Below are 14,173 nucleotides of genomic sequence, written 5' to 3'. Positions count from 1 at the left end.
TTTTTTTTGTAGGGAAGACAGGGTCTCTCTCTATGTAACCAATGGCTGTCCTAGAATTAGCTATATAAACCAGGCTGGCCTCAAATTCAAAGAGACCCACCTGCCTCTGCTTCCCAAGTTCTAGGATTAAAGGCAACCATGCCAGGCCAGGCTATATGTGGTGCTGGGGATCAAACCCCATGTTTTCATGCATGATGAGCAAGTACTTTAGCAACAAAGCTAGTCCTCAACCTGTGATTTCTAAAAGATTTTCAAGATCTGAGAAAAACAAGTTTCAGATAAGCACATTCACACAGGAAAAGTACATTTCCATGCTTTTCTGACTATTAAATAAACATAAGGGGGAAAGAGAGCAGATTGAATCAAGAACAAAGTGTTGGTTATAACTTAGTGACATTTTCTAAACAAGAACTTCCCTCCCACCAGTGACAGATTCAAGCACTCCAAAACAATCACACTGTATTCTTCCACACAGGGGCCTCAGAAAACTTAATCTAGGAGGTGATCTGAGAATACCTGTTACCACATGACACTTCCAGGATCAGGCCTCCTAGAGATGGCAAACTGTCCTTTATAAAATCATGGTTCTGGGGGAAAGGGACATTTTGTCCTTCTCTGTAACTGAGGTGGTCATAATTCCATCCCAATATTATGAACCTTCCAGCTAATACACCATCATTATTATATTAACTAGCATCTGACTGCTTATTTGTTGGGTATGAATCTAAGCACTTTACACTTAGTAGGCCTAGGTACTATTAGTATCTCTGGTTACCGACAGGGAAACCTAGCAGTAGGGGGTGAAAGAGACTTCAAACTAAGCAGTCTGACCCCAAAGCATGCAATCTTGGTAGAGGTATAAGTTTGTTTCATGTAATTCATTTTAAATGTTAACACTATTTCTGGACTGAATAGATGGCTCAGAGGTTAGCAGCACTTGCTGTTCTTCTAGAGGACCTGAGCTCAGTTCACAGCGCTGATGTAAACAACCCACAAGATACTGTAACTCCAGTTCCAGGGGAGCCCAATACCCTCTTCTAACATCCTCAGGTACCCACATACATGTGCATATACACACAGATACACATTCAAAGAGTAAATCTAAAATAAAAACACTACAGATAGGCTGTAGACTAGGAGAAACCTTCATAAAAAGACAAACAGGAACTTATAGCAATGGTTCAGACTGCTGTGTACAGTTGTGCAACCTCCTGAGGTGCCAGACACTTCAGAATGAGCAAAGGAAGTCTCGAGTACATGGATGCCAGGGACCCACTCACCATGAGGGCACTGACTGGAAGGGGTACAGTCTATGGTTATATCTCCCTACAGTCTGTCTGTTCTGTTTTAACATTAATAAATGGGTTTCATTATGACATTCTCATATACTATTTTATCTTGCATCACCACCCTCCCCTCTCCCCGTTTCCTCCTCTGACTTGGCATATTTCCTCTCCCAAAATACCCAAAATAGTCCCCCCCTTTCTAGTGGCCTGTGCAGCCTCAACCTTGTCCTCCACCCACTTACCATTCCTCTGAAACATCAGTGTTAACCACATCCCTGTCTTAGCATGTAATTCTCCACTCCTGGAAGAGACTCAACCCCAACAGCTCAAATCCTCAATGCCTTGGGTTGAGAGGACAAGGAAGGGTTGTGGCCCACCCAGATTTTTCTAACTAATAGCTCTTAACAGATATGCATCTATCAGCATTTGCCTTTTCTAATGAGGCTGATTCAGACATTCTTAATAAAAAACTTGTATAGAAATGGCTGAGGGGAGTTTTGTTGTTTTGTTTTGGAATGGTGTTTTCTTTAAAAGCATAAAGCATGCTGCGGGGTCTCTTCACTTGTCTATAACCTGAGTAAAAATGCACTCACTGCAAGGTTGTGCCTCTCTGTGCCAGCAAATAGTAAATCTCCACCACATGTGAGCTCACTAGATTATTACAGGGGCTACAGCATGTAGCCTGATTCTGATACAAGCTATGCCAGTACTGGCAAGATTTTCAAACCCTCTTTTAAGCCAGGCTTGTGACATAGGCCTACTATAGTAGCTACTTGGGAGCCTGAGGAAGTTCAAAGGCTTGCCTGGGCTGTAAGAATGAATCAAGGTCAACCTAGGCTACTTAGTGAGACTCTGTCTCAAGATAAAAAGTCAAAAGAGTACTGAATGGTTAGGGACATAGCTCAGTTGGTAGAGCACTTCAGCACACACACAAAGCTCTGATTTTAATACTCCACATTACATAAGCAGGGCATGATGGTATAAACCTGTAATCCCAGCATTTGGTGGGGAAGAAGCAGGAGGATTAGAAGTTTAAAGTTATCCTTGATTATATAGTAAGTTTACAGTCACCCTTATATGCATGATTGTCTCAAAACAAACAAACAAACGGAGCTGAGATGTAACACTGTGGTAGAGCATTTGCCTAGCATACTGAAGACTCTGGGCTCAATAACCAATACTAACAAAAAGATCTTAAACAGGGCAGCAGTGGTGCACCCCTTTAATCCCAGCACTTGGGAGGTGGAGGCAGGTGGATTGCTGAGTTCGAGGCCAGCCTGGTCTACAGAGAGAGTTCCAAGACAGCCAGGGCTATACAAAGAAACCCTGTCTCGAAAAAACAAAAAACATAAAAAATTAAAAATTTTTAAAAACAAAATCTTTAAACTGTAAAATAGATACCAAATGGTTACAATTTCAAAGTTGCTAGGAAGATAAGTTAGTATGTACAAAACAGGGGCTGGAGAGATGGCTCAGTGGGTAAGAGCACCCGACTGCTCTGCTGAAGGTCCTGAGTTCAAATCCCAGCAACCACATGGTGGCTCACAACCACCTGATGCCCTCTTCTGGTACGTCTGAAGTCAGCTACAATGTACTTATATACAATAATAAATAAATCTTTTAAAAAATGTACAAAACAGTAAAAACAATGTTTGACACAAAGAAAGCTTTCAATAGTATGATGGTACATAGCTGTAAATCTCAGAATTCAGTAGAGTAAAACAAAAGGATACTGAACTCAAAACCAGTCTTGATGATACTGCAAGTTTGAAGCTACTTTGGGCTACATTTCAAAATGAGGACTCAAAACAAAACAAAAACATTGTTCTATACATGTTAAGCATTTTGTATCATCCTACCTTATAGTATTAATTAGTTCTGTATATGGGGGCTGGAGAAATGGCTCAGTGGTTAAGAGCACTGACTGCTCTTCCAAAGGTCCTGAGTTCAATTCCTAGCAACCACATGGTGGCTCACAATCATCTGTAATGGGATCTGATGCCCTCTTCTGGTGTGTCTGAAGACAGCTACAGTGTACTTACATATAATTAATAAATAAATAAATCTAAAAAAAAAAATTAGTTCTGTATAAATTTGGGACTTTAAACCTTTTGAATGTCTCTTAGTTCACTATAGCTATTAATTCAAACCTCACAAAACCATGCTAAATTAGATCCTGCTATAAGAAAAAACTACTACTAGCCAAAGGGTAGGAACTGAATACACGGCAATCTCCCTCCTTAGGTCAGGGATCTGTCTCCACCACCTCTGAATATCCTCCTACCTCCACTAGCAGAAACTCAATAAATCCATGTTAAATTAGACTGACTACACAGCTGTCAGGCTATGAACAGAACAACCCCAGCCCTGTAGCCAGAGGATGGGAAACAAACAGAAATCATCATTCCTGGGCATTCCTAACTTGAGAACAGACAAGAGGGCTACTATTCCCAGACCAGACTCCAACTCATTCCTGAAAGGGAAGGGAGCAGCCAGAGGTCACTCAGAGGGAAATGTCAGTATTGCCCTCTGCACAAATGACCTCTGAAGCAGTAGGGAGTCAGGCTAATGTAATGGGACATTGTACAGGCCCTCCCACCAGGCCAAATGGGGATCCATACATGTTTCAGATGTATATAATGCTGACTTGCTAATTGAAATGGGAATTGCCTTTTACAGAGCTTAGGCCAGTCTACAAATACTAGGAACCAAAAGGCTTTCTGTAGGGGCTCAACTGCACCTTCCCTATCTGGTCCTCTATTCCTCAAGCAAACCCTAGGGAACATCCTTCAGAAAAGAACTGTCCTCCCACAGTAAACAGTAAATAGCCCAAGAATTATACCCCAACTTCTCTTTTTCTACTTTAGTCTGTTTTTGTTGGTCTTTCCTTCCCATTCACTCCATCTAACAATTCAATCCCAAGCACCCTTACATGGTCCCACCCTCTTTTTTTCCCAGATAAGTGTGTTGTCTCCCTCTCCAGCTCATCCCACACTTCAATATTCTTATCCCACAGACTCTGTCTACCAGGAAACAAACACCAGCTCTGAAATCACTGCAACTCTGGTTCTCCCTCCAGCACAGAAAATTACAGTATTCTGTATTGCTAAGGCAGATCCTGATCTATAGAGTCAAACAAGCAGCACAGTGCCACCCAATACACCCTGCCTTGTCCTACTCCCTAGAGGACTTCCCTTCTTCCTTTACTCCACTACTTAGATAGAATCACTCAAGGTATCACACCTTTGAAAACCCAAAAGTCACACTAAAAGAGTGACTTCACTCTGTAGTGTTATCTCTGTAGTCCTAAAGCAACCTTCTGGCTTATTTATTTATTTGTAAGAGGGGACCTGAATGTAGATGTCAGAAGACAATTAATGTGAATCAGTTCCCTCCTTGCACCTTTAAGAGGGTTCCAGGGATTACACTCAGGTGGCAAGCACCTTTGCTCACTAAACCATCTAGTTAATTTCTGATAAGACCCAGGCATGAGTTTTCAGAGATCAAGGACTGCCTATAATTTGATTCCCAAAAGGTGGCATCCTTGATGGCAGCTCCAAAACAGTGTATCAGGTCTCTCTTCCTAGTGTCCTGATGCTGCTTCTGCAAACTCATAATTAGCCTTGAAATAAACCCACAACCTAGTTCTTTTATAATAACTTTGTCCAAAATTTTTAGTCATCACCCTTAAAAACAATCTTCAAAACCCAGATCAATACTAGAGAAAAATTAATACAAATCCTAAGCAGTGTATGCTTTAAAGAGACTTTCAACAAAGAGGTAAGAGGGTGCTACTCCACAGACAATACTTATTTTGAAATTAGCTACCAGGTAAGAGGTTCTCCTTCATGAGGTTTTTAAGATCCTCCTCAATCCAAGACAAAAGGATACTTGTCTAAAGAGGTACAGGAACCTGGAGAGCCTCACGTATGAAAAGTGGGTGCCTCAAGGTAGCCCTTAAACTGTACAGTCCCCAGCAAGATGCACATAATCATGGGATTCAAAGAAAGGTCTTCCCTTCCACTAGAGAAGCTCAACCTGTCCTGTGCAGGCCTGCTGGAACAAAGGAAAAAAAGAATGTAAACTCAAGTTCAGTAGTGTGGCCTGCAGCGAGCAAGAACAACTCCAGCAAAGGAGAGATTGGAATGTTCTAAACTTGACAAGTCAGAAACTTGAACTACAAACAAGGACAATGATAGAGAGCTTACCATGTACCAAATAAAGTAGATATGGAAATGGAGAGGAAAACAAGCCCCACCCTTCTCTAATTCTGTGGCCCACCTGCCACAGAAAGTGGGAAAAAAGATAGGATCCAAAATTAGCTAAACTTATGTCATGTTAACCCTTCAGGACAGACCAATGGTGCTCTACTGTGGCACTGCCCACAGTCCTGGCCAATATTGAGTGCACACCTCCGAAACCTCCAGTTTGCTACAGGCTACACTGATAGAGCAGATGTTTCCAGACACCACATAGGTATCAGTGCTATTTCTGCTGTAACTCAAGCCCCTTAGCATGATGCTATGTGGCTACATAACAAGGTCCTAGCATAAAAGAAAAGAAAAGGGAGGGGGAGAAAAGAGAAAGAAAAAATAGAGGGGGAAGATGTGAAGAAGGCAGGCAAAGTCACTTATTTATTCATTCTATGCCTCACCTTCAGTAACTTTAAAGTGAATTCCCACCTCACCTCCATTTAACCATAGGCATGAGAATAAGAGCTGACAACACCAACATTATTAGTTGAACACTTCCCATGTGCTAGATACCAGTCTAGGGACTTTACATTTCTCACTTCACATAATCCTCAAAACCCACAGCCTATGGTACATGCAATTTTTTTTTTTTTTTGGCTTTTTTTGAGACAGGGTTTCTCTGTGTAGCTCTGGCTGTCCTGGAACTCTCTATGTAGACCAGGCTGGCCTCGAACTCAGAAATCCGCCTGCCTCTGCCTCCCAAGTGCTGGATTAAAGGCATGCACCACCAACATCCGGCAGGTACATGCAATTATTTTATTTATTTATTTATTTATTTTTGGTTTTTCGAGACGGGGTTTCTCTGTGTAGCCCTGGCTGTCCTGGAACTCACTCTGTAGACCAGACTAGCCTCGAACTCAGAAATCCCAAGTGCTGGGATTAAAAGTGTGCGCCACCACCGCCCAGCGGTACATGCAATTATCAACTCCCATTTTCAGTTGAAGAAGCTGAGGTTTAGCGGAGAGACTTACTCACAGCCATGTGCTCAGAAAACTCTAATACTAAGACAGCAAGGGTCCACTACTTTTATCACATCTTTCCCAAACTGCTGTGTGAATATCAGGATTGTGCCTTCTGCTTTAAATATGTCCATTTGATTCTCATGTCAATTTTATTAAATGTGGTTTTAATAAGTTATTCAAGTTATACATACCACTAGGGTAAAATTCAAGTAACACAGAAAAGTAGTTTAAGAAGTTATAGTTTAGCCAAGAATGGTGGTACTTGCTTTTAATCCCATCACTCTGGGGGTAAAGGCAAGCTTTGTGAGTTAGAGGCCAGCCTCATCTACACAGCAAATTCTAGGAGTGTCAGAATTATACAGAGACTTATCTCAAAAAAAAAAAGAAAAAGAAAAAGAAAAAAAGAAAAAGAAAAAGAAAAAAGAAAGAGAAAAGGAAGAAATATGAAATTATTTTTTCTCTTATTTTTATGATCCAGAGTTCTCTCCCCAGGTAATCATTAATATATTAATAAGGTACCTTTCTAGAGATCTCATTAACATTGGTTCCATTTCACAAACTACAAAACTGAAGGATCAGCTGAGCATAGGGATGAATGCCTATAATCTCAGCATTAGGACAGCTAAGGCAGGAAAGACTGCCAAGAGTTTGAAACTAGCCTGGGCTACTACTAGTGAGATCTCATCTAAACGAATGTTTAAAACCCTGAAAATCAAAATTCAATTTGTTCCAGGTCATACAGCTGGGAAGCAGAAGAGCTGAGACTGAAGCAGGGTTGCTCTAAGCCCACTCCCTTCTCTGCTGCCTCCTCCTAAGTACGCTCTTCTAAAAACAACTGTCATTCTCAAAGGACAGACAATAGGGAAACTGCACCTGGCCTATGGCCAATTTTACTCCTCCACTTTCCCAACTAAATGGAAAAAGCAGGCAAGTACATCTCTGGTCCAAGAACACTGCCACTCCATATTCTTTTCTATTCTAGGCTGCCACAGCTCAAGCAAGACCTTCTATAATGTCCTTGCAGCTCACAGACTCTGAAAACAATAGAGGACAATAGTTTAACATCAGAGATCACGCTGGTTTCCTCCTGGTAACATCAACAGGAAGGAAGTGTCTTCAAAAGCCCTCAAGCTTGGAAACACCACCAGGCTGAAGAGTCAATCAGATGGCTGCAAAGGGACAATTAGAACCAAGATATCAACAGACCTAATGTGGGGTGAGCTTGCTGAGCCACTCAAAATCCTCAGGGCAGTGTTTGGAACCTAATGAGCTCGGAATTTCTACTTTGTTTTACTCCTATCTGACCTGTCAGCCACACAGATTTTGAGATAGTATTTCAGTCTCTGGGGACTTTCCTCCTCCTCCAAAAAATAAAACCTTTGTATTATATGGAAACATTTCCTAAGGATATTACCACTGCTTTTTCCAACTATACACACATTCACAATTTTCAAATTTATTTTCGACATTCTTAGTATCTGTGTGTTGTGTGTGTGTTGGGAGTAGGGCACAGGTATGTACATGCCTGATTACCAGTGCTAGATCACCCTAGAGCTGGAATTACAAGCAGTTTTGAGCTGCCCAACATGCTCGGTCACCTCCCAGTCCCCACATTTGAATTTTTGTCCCATCAGTATTAAAAAAACATACTGAGTTTGGGACTTCTTTGCTGAGCCAGGGGAACAGCAAAGGAGCTCCTGCTATTACATTGCTGTTACTCAGCAAGTAAGTGTTATGGATCTAAAATCCCTGAAAGTTCCCATTTCCCAGCATGAGCTACCAATGTTGAGTCTGACTCAGCATCTCAATTATATAAGTACAGGAGGCCGATTGCCTTCAGGGAAGGGGTGGGAGTAGATAGATGGTCAAAGGTTAGGAGCACTTGCTGCTCTTACAGAGGACGACCTAGGTTCAATTCCCAGGAACCACATGGCAGCTTACAACTGTTGTAATCATAAAAAGAGAAAGAGCTGTAAGAATATGTTCTGGCAGGGTGTGAGGGGAAGGGGTGCCTGGGCAGGCCCATGCCAAGGTACCCCTTCCCCCTGAGAGACCAGCCACTCACCGGTATAGTATAGAATAGAGTTTATTCAGGGCATAGGGAGGGTAGTTAAGAGAATAGTAGAGGCAGAGAAAAGCAGAGAGAAGAGAACAGAGAAGTAGAGGCCGGCCATGACCACGTGGAGAGAGGGGGAGCAAGGGGGTAAGAGGCAAGAGAGAGGCAAGAGCATAAGAGAGAGAGGAGGGTCAAGCAGCCCCCTTTATAGGGCCAGGTCAACCGTGCTGTTGCCAGGTAACCGTCTGGAGGAGCATACCTGGCTCTTGCCAGGTATCTGTGGGGGTGGAGTCCAGACAGAATACCAACAATAACCATCTTTAACTTCCCTTCAGTTCCAGGGGAATCCAAGGCCCTCTTCATATCTCTGAGGGCCCAACACATACAGGTGACACATATACATACACATGTAGGCAAAATACTCATACACATAAAATAAACTATTTTTTATAAATTTCAACTATTGTCAAAGGTTTTGCTCCTCCCATTTGTATTACCAGGACTAAAATTTAAGTACAGCTATTCCTTGGTGGTCTCTCAAAGATTACTGGTTCCAAGACACCTGTGGATACCAAAATCTGAGAATATTCAAGTACCTTATTTAAAATACCATAGTAATTACTTACAAACACCCCCTTATATACATTAAATCATCTCTAGATTACTTATAAGGCCTAATGCTGTGCAAATAACTGTCAGACTATATTGTTTAGAGAGTAACAAGAAAAAAGTCTCCATGTTGGACAATGCAGATACATTGTTCTCCCTCCAAACTGCCAGTGTAAGGTTAGCTGAATCCACCGATGAAGAACCCACAAGATTAGGGAAGGTACATATATTTTATATGAAATGTCTTATGTGAAAACCTGTAAAATGCAGAAATTTTTGCCTGTTTCGCTGCTATTATTTGTTAATTTAGATGTCTAACCTAAGGGGGGGGGGGTGGTGGCACACACCTTTAATCCCAGCACTTGGGAGGCAGAGGCAGGTGGATTTCTGAGTTCGAGGCCAGCCTGGTCTACAGAGTAAGTTCCAGGACAGCCAGGGCTACACAGAGAAACCCTGTCTCAAAATAAATAAATAAATAAATAGATGTCTAACCTAACACATCATAGCCCATATTGTAAAGAGGAGAAATTTAAAACACACTTAAGGGGTTTGAAATGTGTAAGAAAAGACTAACTAGAACACCAGAGAACAACTCAAATAATGCATCATTAAATGTTAAACTGTGCTGCAAAGAATCTGGGAGAGGGCACTCAATAAATTCTTGTATAATTAACACATGAGTTTAAACACATTACTTAAAAAAATTTCTTGTCAACTTAGCACCACCCTCTCTATATCTGCCCTAAAGCTACCACCAATGGCTCTGACATCTGCTCATGCTACCACTCTCTACCTATAGTCCTAAAAATAAACATGTACTTTTAGACAAGCATTCATGGAACAATGAGAAGCGCCAAGAAAATTATTCATTTCTAAAGAACAAAGAAACAAGTCATCTGGTGTTGACTATTTCCTGATCTACAACTGAATTCACACTCAATGCTGAATATATTTATTCCTCCAAGCTGCAAAACCAAATGTATAAATTAGTTTTAGGACATGATTGATACCTACCTTTTACCTTCTACCAACAAGCCTATAGAAACAAAACTTGTACCTGAAAATTACCAGACATACCTATTTTGTTTTTAACCTTAACACTTAAAGAACACTGTAGTGTTTTTAAAAAATATTTTATTATTTTCATGTGTATAGTGTTTTGCTTGCATGTATGTCTGTCTGTGCATTGTGTATGTGCCTGGTGCCCAAAGAGGTTAGAAGAGGGTTTTAGACCCATGGGACTGGAGTTACAGATGGTTATGAGCCACCACATAGGTGCTGTGAATCTAACTCAGGTCCTCTGACTCTTAACTGATAAGCCATCTCTACAGCCCCCTAAAGTTTGTTATGACTGTCCTTGCTGAATGAGCTATACAGTGAGACCCTGTCTCTGAAAAAATAAATAAAGGAAAAAATGAAGACTTGGGGAATATTAAGGGGGGGTAAGTGCCTATGGAATACACACCACTTATCCTATCTATTCCCTTCTCCCAAATTCTGACTGTTTCTCTCTTAATCCCAGCACTTGGGAGGCAGAGGCAGGTGGATTTCTGAGTTCGAGGCCAGCCTGGTCTACAAAGTGAGTTCTAGGACAGCCAGGGCTACATAGAGAAACCTTGTCTCAACAAACAAACAAATAAAAAAACAAAACCAAAAAACCCAAAAAACAAAAAACAAAACAACAACAAAGAAAAAAAAAGCACTCAAAGCCAGGCAGTGGTGGCACTTGCCTTTGACCCCAGCACTGGTCTACAGAGGGAATTCCAGGGCAAGCAAGGTTACACAGAGAAACCTTGTCTCAAAAAAAAAAAAAAAAAAAAAAAAAAAAAAAAAAAAGAAAGGAAGGAAGAAAAGAAAAGAAAGGAATGGAGGGTGCTGGTGAGATGGCTCAGTGGGTAAGAACATTGACTGCTCTTCCGAAGGTCCTGAGTTCAAATCCCTGCAACCACATGGTGGCTCACAACCACCCAGAGTGAGATCTGATGCCCTCTTCTGGTGCATCTGAAGTCAGCTACAGTGTACTTATGTATAATAATAACATCTTTTAAAAAAAAAAAAAAGAAAGAGAGAGAGAGAAAGAAAACAGAAACAAGTCAGGCATAGTGGAGCATATCTTTAACCCCAGCGCTTTGGAGGCAGAGGCAGGGTCTCTGTGAGTTTAAGGCCAGTTTGGTCTTCATAATGAATTCCAGAATAGCGAGGCCTACATAGTAGCTACACAGTGAGACCTTGTCTCAAAACAAACAAACAAACAAACAAAATATACATTATTTTAATAAGGCATCCAGCCCATGTATTCACTACATGCCAAATAAATACCTAAATTTAGTTCTTGGTTTCTGCAGTAACTACCTGCCTCTTACCAGTCCAAAACCTAAGCTGATTATCAGTTCATAAATTATTATAACTTGAGGGTACACATAAACAGGAAAAAGGATGAGTCAATGAATTCTTATGAAACCCAGAGCCAGTTTTTCTTCCTATACTGCTGTGTAAAAAACAAAATCCCCATCGGAGTAAACAAGGAAGAAGATGGCCTACCTGCAGGAGAATAAGAAATAACCAGTCAGCATACCATTCACTACTGGTCTAAAACACTAACCAAAACAACAGAACCCACCAAATACAAAACATTGTTCACTAGCTTTCAGGGATAGGGGAAAATGAAAATATATGAGCTGTTTCTTTCCTAACTGACTAGAGACATACAGTTTCAGATGTGTGTTCACATTGCCTTTAAGTGGATGACTGACTGCATCTATAGTAAACCCAAGGAAGTTAACCCACAGCTATGAAGGGGTTGTCAGATAATAGGAAGAAGGGATGGGGGAGGCAAAATAGGTAATAAAGAGGTGAGGGTATAGGATTCATTTAGATGGCTACTGTCTCCCAATCTTCAAGTAATCCTACCATATATCTAGGACGCTAATAGCACCTGCCACTGCCTCACCAGGATGACCTAAGAAAAATAAAAACAACAAAGAACACAATCCAGTGGCCTGGAGTCAAGTGGCATTTTTGAATCACACAAAAAAAAAAAAAAAAAAAAAAAAAAAAAAAAAAGAAAAGAAAAAAAGAAAAGAAAAAAGCACAGCACAGCACAGAGCGAATAAAAAGTTAAGAAGCCTAGCTGTCATGCAACTGTACCCATTTTAAGAAAAGTATTCCCTAGGGCTGGAGAGATGGCTCAGGAGTTAAGAGTATATACTGTATATACTGTTCTTATAGAGCACCAGAAAATGTTCCCCAGCAACCACATTGGATGGCTCACAACCACCTGTATTCCAGGGCCAGAGATTCCAACATCCTTTTCTGGCCTTACTTGCCTGCACTCAAGTAAGTACGAACATGTGTACACACGCACACACAAATAAAAATAGTCTCTTTTTTAAAGTTTTCCTTCAAACATTGTAAAGACACATTCCCCCTTGTTGCTCACTATCAGACTCAAAAACACTACTGCAGATGCTAGGGTAGTTCAGGTGATAGAATGCTTGTCGACATTCATGAAGCCTTGGGTTTTATCCCTAGAACCATAAGCATATCCTGCCTCAAAAACAATATACCATGGAAGAACATGAGTTTATTCAGGGCAAAACAAAATAATATGAATCACAAACCTGGCTGAGGACTCAATATACTCTGTAAACATAGGCCCAGAGGAGGGCAAGAACAAAGAGACAAGGTGATCTTACTGAGGTAGGAACTTGGCTTCTGTACTGATCCTGAAGCCTCCGGTTCTCGTTTTTCTTTTCTATAAAACATAAAGAGGATCTCAGAATTCAAAGTCCAAGTCTTCCAACTTTAATGAATCTAGTTTCTCTTCATATACTTGTTTGTTGCAGAAGAATTAGATGGAATCCAGAAACCTATCTACAGACAAAAACCGTATGCCAGTGTGGTAGCATACACCGTTAATCCCAACAGTGCAGGTAGATTTAAAAGTCAGGTGGGAGGCCAAGTGTGGTAGTGCACATTTTTAATCCCAGCACTAGCAAGGCACAGGCAGGGGCATTTCTGTGAGTTCAAACCCAGCCTGGTCTACAGAAGCCAGTTCCAGGACAGCCAGAGCTGTTACATAGAGAAACCCTGTTTGGAACAACAACAACAACAACGAAGGAAGGAAGGAAGGAAGGGAGGAAGGGAGGGAGAAAAAGAAAGATAGGTGGGGGCTGGAGAGATGGCTCAGCGGTTTAAGTGCTTTGGCTGCTCTTGCAGAGGTCCTGACCTCAATTCCCAGCAACCACATGGTGGCTCACAACCATCTATAATAGAATCTGATGCCCACTGCTGATGTGCATGAAAACAGAGCACTCATATGTAAAATAAATAAATCTTAAGAAAAAAAAAAGACAAGTGAATCTCTGAGAATTCTAAGCCAGCCTAATTTACATAGTGAGTTCTAGAAAGCTAGAAATAAATACTTTGTCCGAAAAAATAATAAATAAGATTAAAAATAATTTGACTCCTCTAGAATTTGGGAATAGAATTTGTATTAACAACAGGGCCTACTTCAAATCCCAACATTTTAGACAATGAACTCTACCAGGTAAGTTATAGCTGCATCCATAAATATTTACACACACATCTGAAGAATTTTCAAGGACTCATCTTTAGCTTGGTTCCAGATGCAGGAACCCAGAGAAGGCTAACTAAAGTACCCCACTTTTGTCTGTCTTGGAGGCCATGTGTCCGTCCTTCCCTCTATTCCTTTAGAAAGAAACTGTCTTGGCACTCTGATAAAACAACAAGGTGACCTGTAAGTGTGCAGTTTCAAGAGCTTTTAATAATGATCTAGAAACAAGAGGAGCAAAACCTGCTGTTGATCATGAAGGGCTAGTTCCAATTAGGACAAGGGTGAAAGGAGAGAGAAGCCATCACATTATCCCAGTTAGATGGCTGGTTTGATGTAAACGCTCAGATTAAATCCCACAGAGGAGATGGCACTCTCAGCAGCACCATCTGCTCCTCCTGGTGTCTAGCCTGATCTCTGCTCCTCCTGGTGTC

At 41.1% G+C, this 14,173-nt stretch overlaps 1 protein-coding gene across 6 annotated transcripts in view; it reads right to left on the bottom strand.

The window, feature by feature from the left end:
• The window catches only part of Susd6 (sushi domain containing 6), a 97,553-nt gene that overhangs the window by 75,533 nt on the left and 7,847 nt on the right, over nt 1–14,173 (bottom strand). For 3 of the 6 annotated variants that reach the window (XM_031357530.1, XM_031357523.1, XM_031357525.1), the window contains exon 2: nt 12,862–12,920. The exons of the other annotated variants lie outside the window; for them this stretch is intronic. The gene's annotated coding sequence lies outside the window, so the exon portion shown is untranslated. The remainder of the gene's footprint in view (nt 1–12,861; nt 12,921–14,173) is intronic. 6 annotated transcript variants of the gene reach the window in all.

The sequence above is a fragment of the Mastomys coucha genome, unplaced genomic scaffold (assembly GCF_008632895.1).
Source record: "Mastomys coucha isolate ucsf_1 unplaced genomic scaffold, UCSF_Mcou_1 pScaffold6, whole genome shotgun sequence".
NCBI classification, from domain to species: domain Eukaryota; kingdom Metazoa; phylum Chordata; class Mammalia; order Rodentia; family Muridae; genus Mastomys; species Mastomys coucha.
This window is presented reverse-complemented; position numbering and strand designations above follow the sequence as displayed.